We start from the raw sequence: 26,086 nt of genomic DNA, 5'->3' as shown, positions 1-26,086 counted from the left end.
CTTCAATTATTTATGTTTAGACACAGGCACGCCCCCCATCCCCCCGAAAGCCAATGTGCAAGCGTTGCTTAACGGTTGTTTTTTTCGGTCTTTGACAAGCGACACTTTAATGTGTCACTGGGTTGCCCAACTCCCCTCTGCTCGTCTCTGTGCCTGTCGATCAGTGTGGGCGCAGTTTAAGCCATTATTTTGGGCAATTAAAGCCAACGAAGGATGAGGATGATAGCAGCTGTTGCTGCTGCTGCAGTTACTGCGGCTGCTGTTGCTGCTTGGTGGCATGGCCCGCATAGCTGCTGCATAAATTCCTTTTCTAATTATTGCGCCATTTTGTTAGCCATTTGCTTTGGCGCATTCTTCATCCACTCATTACACGCATATTAAAATTTATTGCAAAATTTCTAAAGTAATTTCTCATAGAAGACGAGTAGCCACAGCCCACAGAAGAAGCAGCTGCTGCATTTGGTGCTGCTGCATGTTGTTATTGCTGCTGCTGCTGCCTGATGAGTACTCAACGCCTGCAGTTCCCTTTCTGGCTGGCAAACGATGCTCATTGCTTTTGCAGTAATTAAAGCGATTCAATTTTCTGATTAGTTCGCCGTGGCCATGAACACATTACAAGCCGGAGTCGAAGCCAAGTCGAACCCAAAGCAAGAGCCACAGCCAGAGCCAGTTGCCGGTTGGGTTTCTTTCGAAAGCCTGAACCATAAAATGCAAAGATGCAACCACCCATCGATGTGGCAACAACGTGGCGATAGCCATGCGGAGCAGCCTTTTTAGCTATCAAGCGGCACTTGTTGCCGCTGCGACTGTATGTGTGTGTGCACGTGTGTGTTTGTGTGTGTGTGAATTGCATTTATGAGCATGAATAGTATGAGTACTCATATTTAATGCCCATTGGGCATAGGCTCTTACAATTTTGTCACGAAATGTGTAACGCATTGCGGACATAACTGCATATATATATATATATATATATACCTAAGCAGGAATTCTTTTATCCTATATGGCATGGTGATTCCATATAAATTATCATTCCAAAAAGAAAACCCTGTTTAATTTTTAAGAAATGTATGCTTAACAGTTTTTTTATTCTGCCTAAATTTAAACAAAATCGTATTATCATCGGATCCATATATCATAAAGCTCTGCCATAGGAATGATCGCTAGTCTAACTCACAGCCTGTTTGTTTGACCCGCAATTATGAAATCATCTAATGGCTTTGTTGCATTTAGCCAATTGCATTGTCGTTGCATTTTTGTGCGTTAGCCTCGTTGAATTTTAATTCACGAAATTGTTTCAAATGTCCAAGAAAGTCCAAAAATGGGTTCACGATTTACGCAACGCACACAACACGCTGCAATTTAGTTGGGTCCAGTTGTTGTTTTCGGATTGTTGCGGTCAGTTGGAGACGTTGTCCGTTTGACGATTCGGCCACTCGCTGGCCAGGCGATTGCGATTCATTCATTCATTCATGGAGCCAGCAGCCATTCATCGCAAAACTGTGAAAAACTCAATCAAAAGCGCGCATGCCGATGCGTTGCTAAATTGCCATTTGGTGATTTGGTCATTTGGCGGATTTGATACGAAACGTTTTTAATGGCAACATTTTCCAGCGACACTTTTGTCATCAGCCTCAAAAACTGAAAAACTGTCAGCCAGTGCCTAGTGCCTACTCGTCCCGGTCTTGGCCAAATTTGAGCTGTACGCCTATTTTTGGCAGCAATAAATTACGCACGGTTTGATTTGAAACTCTTCGCTATCGATTGGGCTAAGCGGGTCCCACAGCTCGTCTCGCTGCGGCTGCTGTGGCTGCTGTTAATGAGCACTTTGGCATTTTGGCCTGGCTAAAATATTTGCACGCCGCATTTGTTGTTTTCTATAATAAGCGTTTTCTATACCCTGAACCAATCAAAACTGAGTTTAAGAGTATGATGTTTTTGGAGGCATGTCTGACACTGTTTCGTCTAGCCAAAAGCGATAGCCATGCGATTGATTTTGAGATATCGAAAACATAATCAAAATATATCGAAAAGATAAAGAAAATCAAGAATTTGATAAGAAGCTACGTAAATATCGATTTAGAGACATGATCATGTGAGGCTAACTCAGATACTATAGGAGCTTAGTCCATTTAACTTGGTGTATGACCTCTCGTATTGTATACTCAGATTAACATTAATTCACTTGCTGGATACCCCCCCTTTTACATTGGAAAAATACTTTAGCTAGCAATTTAGGAAACATTTGCACACTTGTCTATGTCATATTATGGTCCTGAACATTTCTTACAGTAGTAACAACATCATGGATAGAAGTTTGGCGCTGGGTTGAGGGTATCTTCTAGTCGTGCTCTTCCCACTAAAGCTGTGAGGCTGTGCCAAGAAATTTATTTAGCAGCGTTTTGGGCGTTGCGCTGCCGTTCGACAGGCAGCAACAGCAACAGCAGCAACAACGACAGCTCATAATTAATTGAAAATAATAAATTTATGACAGATTTTCGACTGACGTTGCCGCCTGCATGTGGAGTCGATTGTGTGCTTGGTGTGTGTGTGTGTGTGTGTGTGTGTATCGCTGGGCTGGTTAATAGTAACGGTTAATGGTGTAAAGCCAGATGAGAGAGCGCACAGCAACAACAACGGCCAAACAACATACAAATAGGCCAACAGAGATTTTTAATTAAAGCATTTTGTCCATTTTACCCATACTGCGTTTAGCCGCTGCCTTTAGCCTGTTCCTGGCCAGCCAACAATTTGTGGGTGTTGGTCGCCATTACCAAACATGTATGAGCGCAAGTATCTGTATATACATGCATCTATATACATTAAGATACATGAGTAGCTAACTATCTATAAGTTGGCTAACGCACCGCATTGAACCTGGCCCAAGATGTGGGCAAAACAAGTGGCCGCTGCGGCTGGCCTAGCGGTATTCAATGGGATATAAGGAAGTGGAATAGAGAACGGCTTTGAAAAGCGAGGAAAAACAAAATGGTTAACAAACCGACTGTGCAATCCTCTGTATGAGACTGAAAAACCCTAGACAAGCACTTCAGACTGTTGCTAACTGACATCTAAATATGACTACATTATTTTTAGTTGAAAATCAAGTGAAAATACCAAAATACCCTCAAATATTCTATATAGACATATATAGAATTGTTCCACTCCCATAACTTGGTCAAAACTCAACCGATTTTCATAGGGCTTAGCTCTTTGTTCATGGTTTGGCCTCTAGATCAATTAGCCATCTATATATTACTCAGTCAATCAGCTGGCAGTTTGTTATAGAAATGTTTATCAAATTTAATTGAAAATGTATTGATGAAAGTCGTGAATGTCGTGACACGCCAGCTCACGTCGTGCTGGACACATTTTAATGGATATTTGATTAAATTCCTTTTCTATTCCAATTGGAAAACCTCTAATTTAAATGCTATTTTCAGCTAATGTCATTTGTGGGGGATTCGAGACGCCAGCTCGAACTGAACCTAATCCTCATTTAAATACATGGGCTCAACTCTGCTCCCGACTGTCTGTCCCACTCTCTGCTGCGGCGGCTGCTGCTGCTGCTGGGGTTTACGTTTGGGTTCCATTTAAATTTCCATTTTGTGTTTATTAATCAATGGATGACAAGGCCCAACGATAAGCCGTACAGAGTCGCTTACTCCGGGCCAACCAATATATATTTATGGGTAGAAGCTGAATTTTTTCTTGGGTATTTTTGTTTTTTTGGTTTGTGGCCACAGAGTTCGGCTGCCGTTGTGGCTGTCCAAATGTTTCTGTTTGGTATTTAAGTCCAATCAATTTGCGGCCCGCTTTTGCTGGCCATTTTCTCCCTGGCTCTGCCCTGGCCCTTGCTCTCGGCCTTTCTCTTGCTTTTCTCTTAATTCCAATACGCTATCAGCGCAATTAATAGCAGATTATGCAAATCAAATGCGAGATATATGTGTGGTATATGATAATATTATATATGCATGCATATGTAAGGTATATGACATACGTTTTGTATATAACATATGAGAAGACGTTGCCGTTGTTTCATTTAACCCGTTCTGTTTCAGCCTTGTTTACAAGAATTTGAGGCCAAACTTAGAAATCTAATTAAATTCTTAAGCCAGGCATGAAGGAGGACTGGCTTTGCCTGCCAGGGCGGGCCAGGGCTTAGGGGTGTGGGCCAGCTCATTTTAAGTAAATGAGTGCTAAATTGAAAATTGTCTTGTGTCGATTAGGCGCGTAAATCGATAAGCGCAAAACCAATTTCCGATTGGGGCTGAGTTATGTGCGGCACGATTTATGGCTAAAGGGAGCGCAATTTACAATTTGCAATTGCATCCAAGCGACAGAAAGAGTAAGAACGACACAGAGATAGTGAGAAAGGGAGAGAGAAAGAGAGTTTTAGATGTGCTGGCCAGATGCTTCAGCTGCCTCTGTTGATGATGCTGATCAGCAATCGGCAGCAGCAGCAGCTGCTGTCCAAAACACAAGCGCGAATAATATAAAATTAATTAAAGATGCTAAAGATAATTGATTAGGCAAAGCGATTTATAACGCTTCGTTTACTAGAAGGCTCACGTATACACTACAAAATGGCACCAATTACACGGCAATTGATAAACAACTAACGAGACTTTCATGCAGTCCATCAATTCATGTGATGTACTTCGTTAACATGCATTCAACCATTTGAGTTTTCTAGATTTATCGGCCAATTCGATGAGGAGCTGCATATATTTTTAATTGAAAATAGAACGCGAAGAGCCGGACAGACTTTCCATTTAGATCAATTTAAATTTTACTTCAAGTCCCCAGCAAATAATGTCACTTCTCAGATCTGGATATTTTTAAGTTTAATTGATTTTCTTGGTCGATAACATTTTGTTTTCTCGTTATTCGTCTAGATTAATGCTGCTTTTTCAACTGAAGAATATTTTAAAATACCTTGTTCTGCTTTGGTTATATACTCCCTCCTACTAATTTTGGTAAGTACTTGTTTCTCTCTTTTTTATTAATTTCAGAATCTTTAATTTTTATTTTAATCAATGTTGCGTGTGAAAATAAGTATAATACAATATTTCAAACAGATTTTTATGATGAATAATTCGGTTGAAAATCATGCCAAAAATATCATTCATTTCTGCTTGTAAAGCTCTCAGGTTCTCCAACTCTTCAATAGACTTCAAAACGTAGTCAAAGATCAACGATATTCAAGATTGATCACACTTTAGTCATGGTTTGAACTCTAGATTTATTGAGCATTAATGATTGAGATTTATTGAGATACATTTATTGGACATATTTTTGCGGCATACTGTGAATTGCTTGGGAAAACCTTTTCGTTTTAAGTGGATAGAATATTTCAATTATTATTATATTGTTTTGGTTTTTTTTTTTCAATTCGAATAATATCAAATCTGATATTGAAACTTTCTAATTGGTAAAATGTTAAAAATAGCTTCATTCTATGAATAAAATTCTGGACATTGAATGACTGAAATATTGCGAGCTGTTTAGTGAAATATATTTTCCATGGGCAATGTAAGGCTTGAATTTCGTTTGGCGTGCTCATATTTACTGCTGCGTACATTTCGACTTGTACTCGTGGCTGCCTTGCAACAGGCAACTTGCAACCTGCCACTGGATGCTTAAAACCTGCAAGTGACCAGTTGCAACTGTTTAACTAAGCAGCTTCCTGCAATAATTCGCCGCTGCCTCATAAAATTTTGCAAATTATTTGCCAACTTTTGTTCTGTTCTGCTTTAAGCATACAAAATGTTAACGACTCTGCGGCACGGGCTGCGGGGTTTTGCCTGCAGAATCGACAACCTGCACTCAAGTTTGGCTCTGCGCACGCCGTGCAACTTGTGTGGCTGCTGCGGCGGCTGCGGCTGCTTTGCCAATGCCAATGTTGTTATCTTTTTTACTGCAAATTATTAGTTTTTTACGCTGACGACAAAAAAAAAAAGCAACCAAAAACAACAACTGCAAAAATACGATAATTAAAACTCTAATTGTATGCGCTACCGCCAAGTCGCAAAGTCCAACTGCAACTTGGAGTCCGACTCTTCGAGTCCGACTCTCCAAGTCGTAAACTGTCCGATTGCTGGCACAGAGAGCGAGAGCCCCGTGCTGTGAACAGTTCACATTGTTGGCTGCTCCTGCACATTCCCCATTCCCATTTCCAGGCAGGCAAACAAAGTAACCAGCCCCCAAAATGGCCGCCTTGGCGATGACAACAACTGCAACTGCAACAACGATGAAAAGTTGCCTTTTTTACAGTCTTCGCCTTGCATATTTGGCAACTGCAAACCGCAAAAGTGTCTGTGCATTTGCCCCCCTCCCTTGCACTCTGTCAGCCTGTCTGTCAATCTGCAGCCCAGAACCGACACCTGAGCTCAGCCATCAAAAATGACAAAAAAAAAAAAACGCCAGACAACCCTTCGCAACCCTGAACAAGAGCCCGCTTTGATCATTTGCATCGAAGCGCGAAATCAATTCGTCTATTTCACACACTCCACAAGCTTTGGAGTGGTTGTGGGCGGGGAGTGGGGAATCTCCTAAGTACCGAGGCGTTTTGTTTTACATTACATGCAAGCTCAAAAGCCCACGAGCGTGTTGTTGTGTGGTTAACTAAACACTTTTGTTACAACAACTGTCCGTCCAGCTGTCTGTCTCTGTCTCAATTGGAATCTCTGTCTCGAGTCTCGCGTCGCGCGTCTCGAGTCTCAGTCTGCTGGCCCCATTAATGATTTGAGCTGGTAATCTGATGCTGCCGGCTACGTTGGCGGCCATACAAAAATCCATTCATAAATAGCCAAATGAAGTAACCCAAAATACGCTGCGCAAAGCGATAAACGATTTCAATTTCAAAACTAAGCCGAGTTAAAATTTTAAGTAAATTGCTTGTACGTTGATCTTGAAGTATGTACATCATATTTGAAACATAATAACTATGGAAAGAGGTGAGATATTCAAAAAGTAAAATATTCCTTATCAGCGTAGACCTAACGAGCGGCCACATACCAAGTTTTAACTATCTAGCTATTATAATCTTTGAGTTATATATAAAGAAGAAAATGGGGAGAGATATTGAAAAAAAATGGTAAATTTGCTCTGCGAAAGATATACGAGTAAATATATTTAAAATTACAAGTATAACTATTCAAATGTCCGAGATCAACAAGTTTACACAGATGAGGAGGCAGACAAACCTGACTAGATAAACTCAGCTCGTCGTCCTGATCAGGAATATATAAAACTTAAGATCTCGCGGATGCCAACTTCTACCTGTTATACATTTGCAAAGCTACACTAAATCCTTTTTAGCCATGGGTACAAGATATTACTGGTTGACATAGTATAACAAAAGACTTAGGCAACGAACTGGCAAAATGGAATAAAGGTTGGCTTGGAACAATTTAAAATTGGCGAAAAAATACTAAAATCCATAAGAAATACACTTAAGAAATAGTTGTTATACATCAATATAGTTCTTTAGCCGTCTGAGATGAACTTTTCGCTGAATATGATCTTTGCTTTGTTCCTTTCCGCTCTCCTTCTTCCTTTGTCATTCTTGCTCGGACTTTTGCCTAATTTAAGGTAAAAAGAAAAGAAAAAGGATGCAGGCAGACAAAGACAGTTGGTAATTTTCAGTTTTTATTGCACCTCAGCAGCAACCCGGCCCGAGCCGGCGCTCTGCACCTTTTCAGGCCCCGATTGCAGCATGATTATTGCGTTGATGAAACTAATTATATAGTGCAGGGAGACGCAAACGCCGCTGCCGCTGCTGGCCCCCCTCGCAGTCCCTACTTTGCCAGCTAGCTCTTAGCCCCAAATGATATATACACGTCAAGCATTTTGATATATGAGTCGTCGGGCGGTTGCATAAGTCGCACGCAGCGGGATCTGATGGATACTTGTGTGCGTACATGTACGCGTGTGTCTGTGTGTGGAACTCTGTTTGCATCTGTCCAATGTGCTGGGTTTCCCGCATGGCTTATCAATAGCAAAACTTGAACAATGCCAAGATGCATTTCATGTGCATCTCGTTGATGCCCGGCGATAAAACGGAACGAGCCACAACTCTATCGATAGTAATCAATGTCATATTTAATTCATTGTTATGGCCTTCATAAATCTGCGCTGCGCTCCGCCGAGCGTTAACGGAGTTGCCGACATACCCAACCAGCGGGCGGACTGGGGAAATGGGTGTGTGTGTTTTTGTGTGTGTGTGCCGCGCGACTAGCTGTTGTGCGTGTATGTTATTAAGGCAAGCGTTAATAAAAATGTCAACGCGATCATAAACCGAACAACAGTCGACATTAGGGCGTCGTTGTCGCCGCTGACGTCGCTGCCAGCGTCGCTGCCGACTGCACTGCACATTATCATAGACAGCATTGAAAAGCGCACATAAAAGTCTAGAATTTCGTTCATGCGTGGCTTGAGCCGAGCTGATACCAAAATAAATGACACCGGGCGAGAGAGAGAGAGGTACAGAGAAAGAGAGAGAGAGAGAGAGAGAGAGGGAGTGAGAGAGAGGGAGGGAGAGGGAGCGCTTGCGGCGCTGTTAAATTGGTAACATGCGCGCCCGTTGGTTAACTGAACGCGTTGCTCGAACTTTATGGCTTTATGTGCCACAAAAGTTTTATTACAACAACAGGAACAACAACAGCTCAGCCTTGCCACAGCAGGGCAGCGCGTGGAGAACTATTCTTCTTCTTCTTCGACTGTAAACAGCAACTGACGTGTAACACAAAGTGAACATGGCATTATTATGGCTGCCTGAGCCCCATAATGACAGCTGATTTGAGCTCCGGCTCCCAAGCCGAACGGGGTGTGGTCAGTGGGCGCAGGTGGCGGCGGCGGCAGCTGTTGTGCCCATTGTTGTTGCTGCTGCTGCATCTACTTTAGTTAGCGGCAACGTTAGCTTCAGATCTTGACATGTGTTGACAAACGTCTGACAAGCAACCAGAGAAGTCACATAATACTCACGCATAGCTTAAATTTAATACGCCTTTAGTTTGTTTAATGTGCAAACGCAGCTTACCTGCAAAGAGAGAAAGAGAGGGAGGGCGTATTAGTTAAGTGCATCAAAAGAAAAGCTGCAGGAAAAATCATGTGCTAATCGTGTTGGCAACAATCGATTGGCCAGCAACAATGTTGCCAAGCTGTGCGCGGCTACAAATCAAATGTTGCCATGCAATGTGGCCAACACGAGCAGCGGCAGGCAACCAGCCAACAACAAGAAACAACATTTATGAGACAGCTGTGGCAGCGCCAGCTGAATTCTACAATTTCCTCTCCAAGCAACACACACACACAAACTTTGTACAAGCCTGCTTGGCTGCTTGGCTGCAGCAAATGCGAGAAATGCAACAAAATTAACATCATCAGACAGAAATAATCTATAATGAACATAAATCTCTTTTTCAAACAACAACAACAACAACAACGACACGCCGCTGCCTCCTTTGAGGAAATACAAATTTACGTTTGGTGTTGAAATGAAATGCTAGAACCGACTACGACTCCGACTACGTCTTCGAATCCAACTGCAGCCCATAGCTGCAACATCAGACCCCAACTAAAACTGCGAGTGCGATCTTCATACTCGGGCGTGTGTTAACTGCACGTGTGCCTGTACTTGTACTTTGTACTTATATTTATTGTGCACGTTGGTGTTGTTCTTGTTGTTATTCCAGTGCTTGTTATTTTGATACACTGTTGGCAAACGAAAAGAAAGAGTATGCAAATGTGTGTGAGACTACTAAGCTATCGATATGCATAATAGGAAATATATTAAAAATAGTTGCCATTATCAATAAAGAGACTGATATATAATGTTTTTTGCTGCTGAAAAGCTATAGATAGTTGAAGCAATCTTTATTTTATATAGCCAATAGCCATCTCTAATATCGATAAACGACAATATCAAAAGCATTCTCTGCAGCATCGATATGGTTAAAAGTGTCAAATATTCTTCAAATATTCCACAAATCTAACAATAGTGATCTATTCGATGATTAAGACAGTTAGTTGTTTAACTTTAAAAAAAAAATTATCGATAAATTAAATATATTTCGATTATATAACGAATCCCTTTCACAATTATTATTCCACTCAAAAGAGAGCATCTCGCCGTCTTGAGGTTTTCACTCTTAGATATTGTCTCTATCTGGCCGAGTCGTGTTTTGGTTACTGCCTTCGACGCTGAAAATATTTGAGAAATTTATTCGTTTCTGATAAATAGAGGAAATGTCTGCACAGACATTGAGCAAATTATTAGAAATATGCGCGTTTAATAATCAGCCAAGCAGGCGGCCAGGCGTTCAGGAGGCTGCCAGGCAGCCAATCAACAAGCTAAACTAAGCAACTAAACTAACCAGCAACTAAACTAACTGACGACTAACCAAGTGGAGAAATTTTTCTCTCTCGTTTCGCAACGTTCGTTGCGCATCGCTCGAGCTGCTCACTCAAAATTTATTAAGTTGTCAACGCAGCGCGGCTCGCAAAAATGTTGGCAATGTCTTTGGCAATGGCAGCGATCACAGCCAGCGGGGCGAGTGCGTGAGTCTTTTCTTTTTCTTTATTTTTTTATATAAGTATGAGAGCTGCTGCTGCTGCTGCTTCTTCTTCTGCTTCTACTGGTGCTGATCGCGCTGCTGGTGGGCCGCCTGTGCCTGTGTCCAGTGAGAAGCCGTGGCCATTATTTGCGCCGTCTTATTTGGCTTTGACTCCTCATTCCGCCATCACATTCATATTTATTTGTGTTTGTCTTTGTTTTCTTTTTTGTGCGTTGCGTTTAATGAACTTTAACAAATGTCGGCAAGAACTATGATTTGTTATACCCTGTAGCCACAAGACGAAAGCATGGGTATTATTAAGTTGTGCGAATGTATGTGACAAGCAGCAGGAGGTATCTTTGACTATGTCTATCATAAATTTCAGAGCTCTGCCAGGTCCGACTTAGCTTCATTTATGTGTTCTGTACTTTGAGAGTTAGACACACCAAATAAGGTGAGTACTCGCAACTCACATATATTTTAGTTATTTCAGATTACAGGTAAAGGCAGCAAACTTGCAAAGTTCAAAAATGAAATATATTTTAGGTTTCAATAAAAACTTTTTATAGACAAACTTTTATAGAAACTCCACAAAGAAAACAGAAAGCAATTTAAGAAGACCCTGCTTAAAGACAGGGTATTGCCTAGTCGAGCACTGTCAACTAGAGCGCTCGTATTTGTTCTTGTTAATGCTTTGTCTTGTTTTTTTTTTTCAGGCAGCAGCATTTTGCTTAGTAGCTTATTTGCATTTTTAATTTGATTGCTGTTTCCACGCCGCCTTAGCCCGGGCTCATTGTATGCCCTGTAAGCATTTCCGATTTGGTGTCCGTTAAAATTTATATGTATATGTCTTAAGTGTGTCCAATTGTCATTAAGAACGCAACATTTAAAGGCGCGCGCAAATTATAGGGTCGCCCACACACAAGCCGAACGCAACAACTCGAAGCAAAAGAACAAAAGTTTCTTGGGCTCCAACAGAAATCCCATGAGAACGCATAATAAAGGAATGCAAAAGATCAATATTTGATTATGCAAAATGTTTAGCTAGTTTCAGGCACTCCCCATGAACAACAACAAGCTGAGACTGCAGCTTAAGAGGGCGGCCAATTTAACACGCACGCATCTTGGCCAGCCAAGTGGCCAACTGGCATACACCCGCTCTCGCTGCTGCTGCTGCACGCTTAATGCTCATCAAGTTGGTTAATTTTAAGCTGATTGCCAACATAAGTGGAGAGCTAAGCAAATAGTTGCGGCTGCCATGCAAAATAAATGCAAGCAGGCGGCAGGCAGCAGTCGCTTAACAAAAGACTTAGGCAACGAACTTGCCAACGCATTTGAAATTAAATGTTTGCTAATTTGCCCGATTGCTGGCGTGTTCGCTTTCGTTCTGCCAATGGCAACGCCAATGGCAGTGGCAATGAGAATAAAAAACAACTAGAATAAAAAAAAACATAACAAGAAGAAGAACATAAGCTAGTAATACTCCAGAGAGTTTCCACTTTCAATTTCAGAGGCTGCATTCGACTCGTTTTCAGTTCAACATTCGCAATGCCCATCGGCGCTGCCTAAAAATAGTGTTGAGCCTGAGCCCACTTAAAAGTTTGTACTCGTTGCCCCAACCGCAGCCAGACCCTGCCGCAGCTCATCCCCAATCCCCAGACAGGGACAGGGACAGGGACACGGACAGGGACATGGGCTCGGACAGCGACGGTCTGCGGCTTTGAGCTTTTTTTTAATTGTCGACAATGTTTGTTGCAGTTTTTAATGAAATTCATTTGTGCAACGATGTCGATTGCAACAGTCCAAGCGACAGCAACAGCAGCGGCCTTTGTGGCATGGCCCTGAGCCACTGCCTCGCGTTGCCGTCTGCGGTTTGGTTTTGGCTTGTGGCTGTTCCTTTCGTTGCGTTTCGTTCGATTGTTTGTTGCCCTCGCCTGGGCACATTGCGACGTGTCCTCCAAATAATTCATTAACACTTTGTCTTGTTAACTTTAATTTGATGCTGCTGCTGCTGCTGCTGCCATATCCCCACTCCAGGCTCTTTGGCACAGTTTCAATCCCCTTGCAACGCAGCTGCTGACAATTTAAAGGCTACGCTGAGTGAAGTTTATTACGTTGCTTGACAAAAACTTTGGCAGGCGTAATCCAAGTATTTTGACTTTATTTCCATTGTTGCCAACTCCGATTCTGTGTGAGCCTTAACCAACTCATTTGCCTTAATTATTTAGTCAAACCTCTTACACACGTATGATTTTTTTTTGCTCTAGGTATAGCTACTTCTACGGTTTCATCTTTCTCATTCGCTGTACTTGTTTTTCTTTTCGTGCTTGTTTTTTAATATTCTACTCTTTATACTTCAACGCCTTCGACTCCTTAACATATTTCCATAATAATGCCTACTTCTACTGTTATCCTTTCTTCTGTCTCATGTATTTTCTTTCTCGTATTTATTATTCATTATTCACTTTCTCTGCCTTTGTCATCTCCACCAACTTCTAGACGTTGCCAAATTTCTAATTTCATTTCTCCTGCTAGTTTTTTCCTCCTCCATTCAGTCTGACTTTTAAACCTGCCGTTTCCTTTCCCACTTTATATATTTTTGTTTGTTTTTGCTGCTTATTCTTCTAGTCTCTCATCTATTTTCCTTATTTAAGAACAATCTCTCCACTTTCCACTTTCCCAAATCACTGCCTCTTTCTTCTAATCGCAGTTTAACTTCTTCACCTCCCACATCAATTCATGTTCTCCCGAGTTATTCTTTCTCCCAATTTGCCTTATTTTGTTGACTTAGTTTTTGTTCATAAAGCTGAAAGAATCTCTTAATCCACCTCCCATGTGTATAAAATTTCAAACATGCCAGCATCGATCCACTTTCGTGTCCATCAAGGCTGGCTCCAGCGAAACGAAGCCGGCGATCGCCTACGTCTGAGCCTAAGCTTCTATGGAAGTAAAGAAATATATATTCTCGCTGGCAAACTCTCTCAGCCTTTCTCCCCTTCTCCCCCTCTCTCTTCGCTCTCTCTCTTTCTCTCTGGCTGAGCAGTGTGGTAATCGGATACTTTTGGTTCCTTTTGCTGTTTAATGAGTTGTATGCACAAATTTATGATCCGGTGCGCAGGCGCAGTTCTGTTCGAGCATTGCCTCAGATATTTATAACATATATATGCATATATATATATATATATAAATTGATATATATCGATATATATGGTGTATAGCTGTGCATTAAAGTACAGTTAGGCGGGCAGTCAACTAGCTTGTTGGCTGCAATTGATTGATGCCAATTGATGGCCCGTCAGAGCTTACAATTCGACTAACGAGCGGCACGGCCAGAAGACGTTATAAATTTAACAATAAACACTGCCAACAACAAGTACAACAACAACAACAACAGCAAAACCACAAAACAACACGAAAGAGAGTTGCAAATAAATTTGTTGAATTTGTGCATAAAATGAAGCCACAAAAAGGCAGCGGAACAACTGCAACAGCAGCAACAAAAACAGCAACAACAGCTGCAAAATAAACAGGCAGAAGAAGAGAGTGCAAAAAGTGCATAAATAAACGTTTAAATAAAGCCAAACGGCAAATTTCGACACCCTGTGCAAAACAGTTACTTTTTAATCGCCGCGCGTTGTCCTCGACCGCAAAAAAAAAAATAAAGTTGGGAGTTCAATTTGCCAGCGCGTCTGAATTTAAGGCCGAATGTGCCACAGCGCAGCTTCATGCCACATAAACTATAAGAAAAGCAGCAACCCGCCGCACGCCCCGCCAACCGCACTCTGGTCCCGCAACGCTGCCAGCCAAATTAAAATGTTCTTTCAACTACGAACTTTCGACAATAAATTGAATTGAACAACAAAAGCAGCCACAACAACCAGAGTCAGGGCCAGCATTGGGCATACGGGCAGGGTGACGGTGGCAGGGGGAGGCTCTGTTGCCTTTGGGTGTCGTCTCTCTTGGCCAAATCCCAGATTTTTTTTTGTGTGTGTGGAGTGTCAGTTGCAGGCGCTGGGCTCTGGTCAAAGACATTTGTCATGTCATTTGTGTGTCGGCGCAGGAAACGACATGCGTGCTAATGTGCGAGCGAGACGCGCGGAACTTGCTGCAGGAGGGGGGGGTGGCATAAACCCAAACCAACAGACAAAAAAAAAAATTGAGGATGAGTTTATCGATATCAAAAGATCAGAGGCGAAGCGGGTGCATTGCGGCCGCCACAGCCAGAGCGAAAGCACAAAAGGTGAAGCAATGCGAGCAGGCGCGAGTGTATGCCAGGAGGAATTGCAAGCAGGACCAGGGTCATGACGACTGCGGGCAGGGGCTGTCAAGGTTTACACTAAACAAAAAAAAAAAAAAAAACAAGAATATATTGCTTAAAATAAGTTAAAGCTTATTCGCTTAATCGCTTAAGCTTAGAACAGGAGTCTAAATAAAAATACTTTGCTGAAGTGTCCTAAAAAATCTTAAATACATAACCCAGAGAGAATACTCAATCAATGTAATCTTGTTTTAAATTAAGAACAAATGAAGCACATTTTAAGTAAGCAATTCTGGCTAAAAATATTTTGTGCTAAATTCATCTTTATTTAAGAAATTGGGAGCGCAATTTAACGTTTTTTATATTATTTGAAAACGTTCTAGACTTTTTTAAAAATGTAGATTTTTATAAAGTCCTTTCCTCTATTCAAGCATATCTGCCCATTTTTAAAGGCTTTGCTTTAAAATCAAGATTATTCAAACTTATAACAATATATTTTACAAGGAAAGTTGTTTGAAATTTTGAGGCAGCTTTTCTCTAAGTGTAGGGACAGCCCAACTACAGCTGCAGTTACAGCTACAGCTATAGGTATAGCTTTAGCTTAAGCTTCAGCTTTTGCTGGTGTCACAAGTTCGCACTGCGGCCATACACGCATTTTTTCAGCGGTTATTGAGGTCGCAGAATTTGTGGGGGACTCCGAGTTGAATGTGGAGTTGAGAGTTGCGAGTTGGACTCGAATCGGCTGCGTTATCGCTTCACAAATTAACAATCAGCGGCAATAAATGTTTGCGTTTGTTTATGGCGAACCATTGAGTTCAGCAACTGGCCCACAGGCAGTGCGGTGTGAACTTGCATGCCGCACTTCTTTTCCTTTTTTATTGTTCCTTTTTTTTTTTTTGTTGTTTGGTAGTAGGAAGTGCGAGAGTGCGTATGAGGAACTCCTTGGTGCTCCGGACCTTATCTGGCGGATTCGGCGCTTCGCCGTCTTTTTGTGTTTAACAAATTCAATTAAGCATTTTAATATCTCTCTGTACCAAAGTAGGTGTTACCACTGGGTGTTGCGGCAAAGCGACACTGAAATATTAACTTGATTTAATTTATGAATTCCAACGGACAATCGAGCTCGACTCCGCCACGCAATATTTCAATATCAAGCGCTTTTGTGCCCAATAATAAGAAGGTGCTTTTAATTAATGCGATAAGCAAAACTTTCCCGAGCGGAAATAGAAAGCTGCGCTCCTATCGACAGTTTCAATCGATATTTTAAATACCAACTATTGAATATATTGTCCTGATACCTCAAATCTATCAATTCTAACGAGTATCGATGATTGTTAAAGTCGGCCCTTATCGATTACTTTAAAGGGTTCATTTGAAGTGCTTCATAGGTGGTCACCTTTCTGGCTGACTTTGGCCTGCTAGGCTGTCTAGCAGCTCCTTGGGTTGTGTCTTTCTCTCTCCCAAGGGCAAACGAGGCCAAAACTCGAGCGACGGGCCGAAAGTATCGAGTATCGAGTTGCGTAGCGAGAGCTGGAAAGCCTGTAGAGGCCCGGCGCGGCTTACTTTTGTTTCGTTTTGCAAATTGCAACTGCAATTACTCGAATTTGGCTGCACAGCTATATATTTTTTTTTGTTGGGGGGAGATTCTTTCAACACGAGTTTTTGTTTTTGATTTTTCGATATTTTTTTTTTTGTGTTGTGTTTGCGTGTTGGTCCCTTTGTGATTTGTGCTTTGGCTTTCAATCAGCAATTTTGTTTTGTTATGGCCCTTAATCAATAACTGTGTTGTGGTGTGCCAAGCCCCCCCGCCCCCCTTTCTCTCTCTCTCTCTCTCTGTCTTTGACTGTGCCTTCCTCCCCCTTAGCCCGCCAGCTACAGCCGTGCGCTGATGTCGTGGCAGCTCATCAACAACTTACAATGTTGCAGCTTTATTGCCACCGGACGACGACGACGGCGGCGGCTGACTCTGCCGCGGCAGAAACAAAGTATTATTATGTTTTCCTGCTGCCTCTTCCACTTTTTGTTTTTTTGGGCCAAGTTTTTAATTTTTACGTTTTTTTCTTTTTGTATGCATTTGCAGCATGCCGCATGCAGCGCGCATCGCGCATCGATAAAAGCCGCTTTGGCTTTCCAATTGTTTTTGAGGATTCTTCTTTTTTTTGTTGGCCAGCACGCGCTTGATTTATGGCCAAGTAGCTCATTGGTAGCGGCTATTGGCCATAAACACTCAAATCAGCTAATCACTGTGATTTTTCAGCTCTGTGGCCAAGTTTTGCATAAGTCACCTAATAATCAGCATAATTCATTATTTATATTTACGCGTTCAGTCAGCAACCGAATACCCCAAGATCGTTAGATCTTTGTCTTTTCAAATGTATATGTGTACTTCTTTTTTTGTTGTCTGTCTATCGTATCTTCCATCATCGTCAGCGTCGTCAAATCGACAAAGTGCCAACAACGGACAAGAGACAACAAACAACAAGCTGCGAACAAAGCCTGCCAATGACTGTTTAAAATTCAAACAGCGTACACAGGTGATATGACTAGAATGACAGAATGGCAGTTACCCTGTAGTAGGCTGTTAACATGGCTTTGTTATAGCTGCTTTTAAACGATATATAAAAAACTTGAATAAAATCGGCGGGGCTTTCGTTTGATTAGACATTTAAGCCAATAAATAGTTTCGATAATGTTGATATTTTTAAGAAATATCGATAGTTGTGCAGCTTTTTGTATTGTTAAGAGACTGTAGATATTTTTAATAGAAAATTGTATTTAGGTGACCTTTTTCCTATCGATAGTTTTCAATGTTTTCATATTTTTCAAAGACCATTGACATATTTAATACAGGTTAACTAACATAGTCGATCTTAAGACATTATCAGAGCCCAGACGCAGACAAAACTTTCCAGCTAAGTTGTCGCGGCTCATCAAAAATATATATAGCTTAGCTGCTCGCTCCTCATTCTAAGCTACCCACTCTCAATTCTCAACTGTTTGCAGGGCATAGCTAAACATAAATAGTTGTATTTCTTATATCTATAACTATGTTTTTTGCTTTCCACATATCATTTTGGCATTAACTCTTTTCACACACACATACATTCTCACCAGCTGTGGGCATGTTATAAAAATGATTGACAATTTAATTTCGAAGTCCGCTGCGGCTGTGGGGGATTTATGAAATATTTGGCTTTGATTCGAATATTTTGTTTGTTATTTGTTGGCCCATTGAAAATATGCAAATCCGTACACATGTTAACAGTCTTTGTTTTTTTTTGTGTGCTTCGTTATTTGGGAGAATAATAATTTGTTAGAGTCTATTGATGGGCCCACAATGGTCCGGCAAATCACAAACATCTCTTGAGCGCAGCAACCCACACGCTGCGGAATTTAGCCGAAAATTGTGGCGACTGCTGGTCAGATGTCGATTTGGAGAGCTGCTGCATGCCGGACCAAGGCGGAAGCAGCAGCAGCAGCAATCGCTAAGCGAATCAGTTAAGGCAAAAGAAAAAATCAGTTAAAAAGGGTGCCACGAGAAGAGAGACTTGAGACCAGGACGACAAATAAGCTGGCGTAGATGAGAAACTCAGCGAAAAGGAGAGACAGAGAGAGAGAGAGACGGAGACAGGGACAGAGAGAGAGAGAGAGAGAAACAGAGGGAGAGGAAGATGCAAAGGGCGCGCTGCGGCAACTGTAGCAAGATGCACGTATGCAGATTGCCGGCCATGGCTAAGAAACTAAGACTGTGTCTGGCTTAGACACAGGCACTGGCTGCAGGCTGCAGGGATTTTTTGTTTGGTTTTCGGGTTCAAGCTGAGCCGCTGCATGTGGGATTTGGCCAAAAGCGGCTGCAACTGCTGCTGCTGCTGCCAGTTGCCTGTTGTCTGTTGACTGCTTTTTATTTGTCGTTGAAATCTTGTTTGCTTAAAAGTAAAAATAATTAACTAATTAAAATTGTGAACTCGCTTGTTGCTGCTGCTGCTGCTGCTGTCCGCATGCGGCGCTATGCCAAATACACAACAGCAACAACAACAACAACAACAGCCTAGCAGACATTAGGGCCAAATAAGCTGCCAACTTGCTGTGTGTGCTTTTTTTTGGCTTTTATTTTGCTGTGGTAAATACTTCGTTTGCGACCCGACAACGATATGCAAAAGCTATCAACGCTGCATCTTGCCAGGCAGCCAGCGAGCAAGTTTGTGTCCTCAGTCTTTCGTATTTCGTCTGTAGGTACTTGTTGCTGCTGCTGCCGCTGCTGCTGCTGTGTGTGGTTCGCTGGTTCGTTGCCTTGTGGTTTTGGCTTGTAGGCTGTTGATATGCTCATTTAGAATCGCACGTTTTTCAGCAGAAATTGTTAAGAACACACAGCAACAGCAGCAGCAGCAGCTGAAGTGTAGACGAGGCCAGAACGAGCTGCTGCGTTGATTGCTACTCCAATATGCAAATGCCGCTGCTGCCACACACACACACACTCACACTCTCAAACACACATATATACACACGCACTTGACCTCCAACACCAATTGGCCAACTAGCCGTGGCCAAGAGGTACCAAAAGCAGCCCATCAATCAACGCACTTTCAGTTTTTTTCTTACGTTTAGCTAATGGCGGCTAAGCGCGTTTTGAACCGCCCCACAAAACTATAAAAAAGAGCAAGTGTGTTCTAGTCGGCAGTGCACGACTAGCCGATACTCCGTTCTGCGTATGCTATATATATAAATATATATGCAAACTTTTAAATATATATTTCTTAATATTTTGGTTTCGATTTGTTTTTATAGACTCGTACTACACTAATTCTGATGCGGAATATTAAGGCTGTAAGGTTTCAAAGGCCAAATCTATATATATCGATATTACGATAATGGAACGGAATGGATATGGGGAACATAATAAGGTCAGTAATATGATATATTTTCAACTTTCAAATCTATAGCTGTTAAAGTTGTTGGGTTCGATGCGAGGCTAAATCGATTCGGCTGATCAAGCCTATTCAACAATATATATATTTTTTATGGTGTCTTCTGTCTGTTACACACATTGGTAAAACGGGTAAAATGCCTTTCTGCCCATTTTCAATGGGTTCAGGGAATTAAAGAAAAAAGGCGCATAAAGTGCTAAGCGGAACGCGGCTGTATTGATTTTTGGAGCAGGCTGCAGGGGGGCGAGCGCTTGAGCAGCTAATGGACAGCGAGACGAGTTAATTGTTTGAGCTGTGCACACTTGACAACCCAGCCAGAAACAGCTCCAGCCGCGACTTCAGATTCAGCTTCAAAAGAAGCTATTTTGGCCAACATAACTGAAACTGACGGCCAAAGTCAGGCCAAAGGTACGAGCAGACGGAGCTGGAGTGCATATTTTGTGCTGCCTGCTGCCTGCTGCCAGGGCCTGTCTTTCTTTCTTGCGCAGAGAGTGGAGGAGAGAAAGAGAAAGGAAGAGAGAGAGAAAGAGAGAGAGAGAGAGAGAGCGAGCGACGGAGTGAGTGGCGGCGGCTATGCAAATGCAGTAGCCAATGCCCTCGGGTTGTTGTGATGTGCGCAAGCGAGCGAACGGGCGCACGCGCGCGCTTCTGCTCCACAGTTTGCAGTCCTAACAGCACTTCGCGATATGTATACATATGTGTGTGTGTGTGTGTGTGTTTGTGTGTGTGCGCTTTAATTGCACGTTTAAAGGCAGGCTACAGAAGCGGCATTTACTAAATATGGCCAGAGCCAAGCCAGAAGTTGCAGCAGCAGCAACAGAGCTCAATGCTCTGGCCCAAAAGCGCCGCCTGCCTGCCTTGCCACAATGTTGCACGCGTGTCTGGAACGGGGTTTTGGGCCAGAGTACGCGGCCTGTTGTCGCGTTTGGGCCGCAAATTGATGCGCATTTGATGTGTGATGACGACGTGCACAACCAGACAGACACACAGCCACACAGACATACACACACGCACACATACAGATATATGCGCGTTGCAAGTCGAAGAGGATGACGCAGTTTTTGGTCAGTGGCAATGCAAAATGTGCAACATCAACTGTGGCAGAGCCGCTCCTTTTGGCCGCCTCGGCTGCCTTGGCTATCAGTTAAGGTTTATTGATGTTTTGATTGTGATCAGCGCTTGTGGCTATTGTGGCGGTTGCCCGGGCAGCGCTTGTGGGTTGTTGGTGTTTGTTATGGCTGCCTCTTCATGTAGCTGTCGTTATTATTATTGCTGCTGCTGTTGTTGTTGTTGTTCCTCTCGTTGTTGTTGTTTTCCGCCTGCTTTTTGCATAGCAGGAAACGCTCGAGCATTGGCGATTATCTGGCGATTTTTAACTCTGCAAAATTGTGTCAAAAATTATGTTGGGCTTATCGCTGCCCCTCTCTCTCTTTCTCTCTATCTCTCTCTCTATGCCTGCGGGGCGTCAGGGCGTGGCATGGTGCAACAAGAAAACACAACTTAATTAATTTATTAAGCGTTTTAAATATCAGCGCCAGTTGGTAGCACAAATGGTAGCTGCAGCCTCTGCATATATTAGGCACCCCGCAAACACAAATACAAACAAGACGAGACAAACATACACACACACACACATATTTGCACACACACAAACACAAAGTTGTAGCGCGTTGTTTGCTATGATACAAAAGACAAGTACTACAAAAATATCGAGCCCAAAAACCGGCTCGGCCGCTGCGCCTGCGCCATGATTTTCCAACCATTTTGTCTCACACACACACATACAGAGAGAACGAGAGAGAGAGGGAGAGCTAGAGAACGCGCTGAATTTCTGAATGACAAACGCTGAATGCGCTGTTTGCCAGCAGCAGAAACAACGTGCAGCAAGTGAGGTGAATTCAAGACGTGCTCTCTCTCTCTCTCATTCTCTCTTAGTCTCTCGCCCTGTGTCTCTGCGCTACGCTCTGCTGTGGCATTTATGGAATGTGAGCGCACAAAAATGCGTTAAAGGTGTTTATAAAATTAAAATTGTGCAAAACAAGTTGCGTACACAGCGCAAAAGAGAGCAAACCAGAGAGAGAGAAAGAGAGAGGGAGAGCGTGAAATAGAGAGAGAAACACGCTCAGAGAGAGTGAGAAAGAGAGAGAGGGGGGGCAGTCTGAGTCCATGTTTAGAAAAAAGTGAATTGATGCAAGAGACAAAGAAAAATTGGTGCACAGCCAACGCATGTGCAGCAAGTGAAGCCGCAGGGGCGGCGGCAGCTGTGCGGGGGGCTGTCAAAGGGGGCGCGGCAAACCTGCCACTTGCACCCTCGGCGCAAACCAGTTCAATGGCATTAGAAGAGAAGCGGCCACATAACTTGCCAAATGGGCAGGCCGCAATTCGCAGCTAGAGCCCAACTAATACCGCCCGCCCTCTACCCCTCCCCTGCGCCAAGCAGCAGGCACTTTTGTAATTGTGGGAGCCTCCAAAATGAGATTTACGTAGATTAGCCAAACAATGCGAAATTACAACAACAACAACAACAACAACAGCATCAGCAGCGGCAACAAATGCAACTAATTTCAGCGCCGGCTGCTGCAGCAACAACTCTGGCTGCCAATCTGCTCCGCGTGCTGTCCGGTCGTCGCCGGAGTGGGTGAGGGGTACGGGGGGAGGGGAGTAAGGGGTGCCAGCCAATTGCCAGTCAACTAGCTGCAACATGTAATTGCATGTAATTTAGTATGTAACTGCAGCAACAACAGCAACAACAAATCCGAAATGACAACAACACGCTGAACAAATTATGTTGTCTTAGAAATCAACTGACTGCTGCGAGGGCGGCTGCGGCGGCGATTGGGGGCCGACGGCGGCGGCGGCAAGCGGAGGACCAGAACGTAGAGGACGCTTCACAGTTGGCGCTCCAATTCGTATTGTGCACAGCTTGGACTCAACTCTCGCTGGCAATTTGCATAATGAGTTTTTAATTTTTTCTTTTTTTTTTTCATTTCAATATTAATGCTGGCATAGCTGAGGTAAGTTTGTTGCCTAAGTCTTTCGTCTTGCGGCCCGAATTAAAGTGTAATTTGGTCAGCCATTAGATGGCTACCAGGCCAAGTAATAGTCCATCTCGAGGTCGCAGTCGGACTTGGAATTGGAGTCGGAGTTAGGCGGCATTTGATCGCCTCTAATTAAATAGCATTTCCGCTCCCGCTCGAAAATGATACACTCGCTGGCGAAATAGGTGTGGCCTAGATGGGAACGGCAACGGACGGACGCGCTCCGTCTGTCTGTACGTCCATCTGTCTGTCTGTCTGTGTGGAGGGCGAAACTGAGTCGGCCAACATTTCAGAGTTTGTAGGGCACTGAATTTGGAACAAGTACGTGGCATTTGCCATCAATTTGTGGCATTTCATTTGGTTTAACAATTTGCATTATGATCAAGTAGCTGCCACAAGAACTGGCCGAGACTTTCGAGCTTTCAACTCTCAATAATATAAAAACAAAAAATTATAAATTTACAGCTAAGCTAGAGTATTTATGTCCATCAAAATTGTGCATTTCGCTATTTACAAGCGAGTTCATTACGAATATAGAACTTATTTCTTTTTCTTTTTGCATATATCTTTGAAATAGGCTAAAGACAAAAAATAGTAAAGTTTAGATTGCAGGGCTTCTCATTTAAATATGTACAACTTATTAAATAGTTAGGTAAAGGGTTCGAACCCTCGATAAATGTTGTTACAAAGGAAGTAAAAATAGTTGACATCTCTTTGAGCTTTTTGCTGCGAATTTGAATACCAGTTTTGGGCACAAGTATTCTGATATCTTTGCCACTGCTTAGGCTAAATTATAAACATTAATGACAAGCGATATGAAATAATAATTATAATAGCAGAACTTTCCCTGGGAAACTCTCAGGGTGCTGAAAATGTTGTGCTCTGTTAACTTTCGCAGCGCTGCTCTGGCATATTTCTTTGCACTTCGCTCTGGAGAAACCCGCCTGTTTTGCGTTGTGGAAGGAACGAAATTAAAGTCAGCTTCGTCTGCGGCTGATGAAGCTGCAATTATCCTCGATGATGATGGCGAATTCCATTCGCAGCTGCGCTGCCGGTCTGCCTGGCTGCCTGCCCGCCAATCGATGGAACGCAGCGAGTCGCCACGCCCCGCTCCGCTCCGCTGACCGCGCCTTGCGCCCACGTGCAGTGCCAAAAGTCGAGCAAACAATGACGAGCAGCTGGCAAGTATTTGTTGTTCTCACTCGGCCGAGCAGCGCAGTTATTTGGCTTGGGGTTTTGGGGCCCAGAAAACTGGGCCCCGTTGCCCGGTTTGTTTTAGTCAAATATTTGGCTTTTTGTTTCAGAATTGTTCGGTTTATTGTATGTTTGTTTGTTGGCTTTTGAGCTGGCCTGTTTGAATGTTCTCCAACTCTCTCGTATTAAATATATTTCGAACTTTTTTCTCTTTTTGGGTTTTTTAATTTTCTTCTGGTTTGCGCCATAAAAAATGTTTAGTTCGTCGACGTTTTTGTCTCTCGGGCCCTTTGGAACAGCTTGTTGCCCTTTTTACTTATTCTGTTTTTTGTTTTTTTTTTTTTTTTTTATTATACTCCAAATTCCGATTTGCGTTTTTTTTTTGTTTTTGAGGTAGCTTCGACTTTTTATTGTGTTCACAACCACAGATTGGCTTCAATATGAAAAAGAAGTAACCCGAGCACCGAATTTAGTTTTTGTTTTCGATTTTTTTTTTCTTCTTGTGACCGCCGCTTTTATGATTATGGAACCCCGCGCTCTACGATCCAGCGATATGGCTATCTCTTTCCCAAAACTCTAGATGTGTATCGCAGACTGAATTTTTATTTATTTATTTTTTTTTGTTTCTGTTGTTGTTATTATTATTTTGTATTTTTTCTTGATTTTTGCGTGAGCCAATTATGCGTTTTGTATTTCGTATTTTGTATTTCTTTCTGTGTCTGAGGTTTATATATTGCTTCAAGGGCTCAGCGAGGTAGGGTTGGGAACGGCGGCAACACCGAGACGCAACTGATTTTCTTTCATTGTAATTAAGGAAACGTGACTTTTTTCAGATTTCATCGAAAATTTTGTTGTTGCCGGCGCAGAATTGGCGTTGTTATTTCAAATTGTTGTTGTTTTGGACTATCGCAGCCTTTAATTTCGTTCAACTCTCGCATTTGCTGTTTCTCTTTCTTTGCAGCGATACGATTTGATTTGATTTGATTTGATTTGATTTGATTTGATTTGATTGGCGGAAATGTCTACGAGAGTGCCCTGTAATTGTTTATAAAAAGCTAAACTCGCGATTTTTACTAAGACCAGGAATCAAAAAAATATGAATTTAGTTAACAAGTGGAACTTATATACACTTACGAAGCGCTTTGCAACACTGAAAAATGTTGACGAATAAACGGCTAAGATAATTATATTTGTAAAAAGAGTATGTATTCGTGGTAAAAAGATTTACCAACTAATAGGGCCGCCTAGTAAATACTATTTAGAGGCGCTGCACAACATTAAAAACTCATTTTCATTTATAAAAAGATTTTGTACAATTTTTTGGTCAACTGACCCGATTTAAGATATTACACTTAATGGGATTCCTGATAATACATAAAATTGGAGACAAATTCTCAAGCTTACATTTACAAAGCGCTTTACAACACTAAAAATGTTGTACAAAAACGGTAATCAATTTTTTTTATATGTTACCCGTATTTATAAATTGTTTTTGTTGTTGCGTTGAGTTGAAACTCGTGTTATTAAATTGCTGAGAAGTTTTTTTTTTTGGAATCTAAGCAACATTTTAGTTGTTTTTTTTTTTTTCATTTCATGGGCTTTTTTCTGCTATTTGCGGCTGGCGCACAGCGAGAGACAAGAGACAAGAGAGGTCACATTTGATAGTCCGAACAAAATCTTGTCGACGTCGTGTATGTCTATGTATGTGTGTGTTTGTGAAAGAAAAAAAATGGGTGATAGAAAGACAAGAGTTTGAGGCTGGAACGGAGATGGAGACGGCAATGGAGGTGGAGACGGAGACTGAGAGCCGACCAACAACAGCGAACAAAATGCCTTCGTTAAGCGCTAGAAACGGTTTTAGGCCCCGGTTTCATGCTGTTGTTGTTCTTGTTGTTGTTGTTGCAGTTGTTTCTTTTTGGTTGCCCATTTGTATTGTGAGCGGGGAAAAATGTTATAAAAATGTAATTACCCGATGATGAATGGATTAACTACAAAAGAGTGAGAAGCCTGCATTGCTTCGGGTGCGGATGGCAACGGGGTAACGCCAAGGGGGTTGCGGGGACCCGAACAAGCTGGAAACGATTTGGAATTCGACTGCTTAAAACAGTTAAC

At 42.3% G+C, this 26,086-nt stretch overlaps 1 protein-coding gene and 1 long non-coding RNA gene across 4 annotated transcripts in view; one reads left to right on the top strand and one right to left on the bottom strand.

Annotated features, from left to right (window-relative positions):
* Positions 1 to 26,086, bottom strand: part of ds (dachsous cadherin-related 1) — a 221,045-nt gene that overhangs the window by 48,669 nt on the left and 146,290 nt on the right. The gene's annotated exons all lie outside the window — the stretch shown is intronic.
* Positions 1 to 26,086, top strand: part of LOC138911222 (uncharacterized) — a 188,744-nt gene that overhangs the window by 132,028 nt on the left and 30,630 nt on the right. Inside the window, exons 5-6 of the long non-coding RNA XR_011416631.1 lie at positions 4,899 to 4,979; positions 19,603 to 19,718. This is a non-coding gene — a long non-coding RNA (uncharacterized lncRNA). The remainder of the gene's footprint in view (positions 1 to 4,898; positions 4,980 to 19,602; positions 19,719 to 26,086) is intronic.

Source organism: Drosophila virilis, chromosome 4, assembly GCF_030788295.1.
Source record: "Drosophila virilis strain 15010-1051.87 chromosome 4, Dvir_AGI_RSII-ME, whole genome shotgun sequence".
Taxonomy (NCBI): domain Eukaryota; kingdom Metazoa; phylum Arthropoda; class Insecta; order Diptera; family Drosophilidae; genus Drosophila; species Drosophila virilis.
This window is presented reverse-complemented; position numbering and strand designations above follow the sequence as displayed.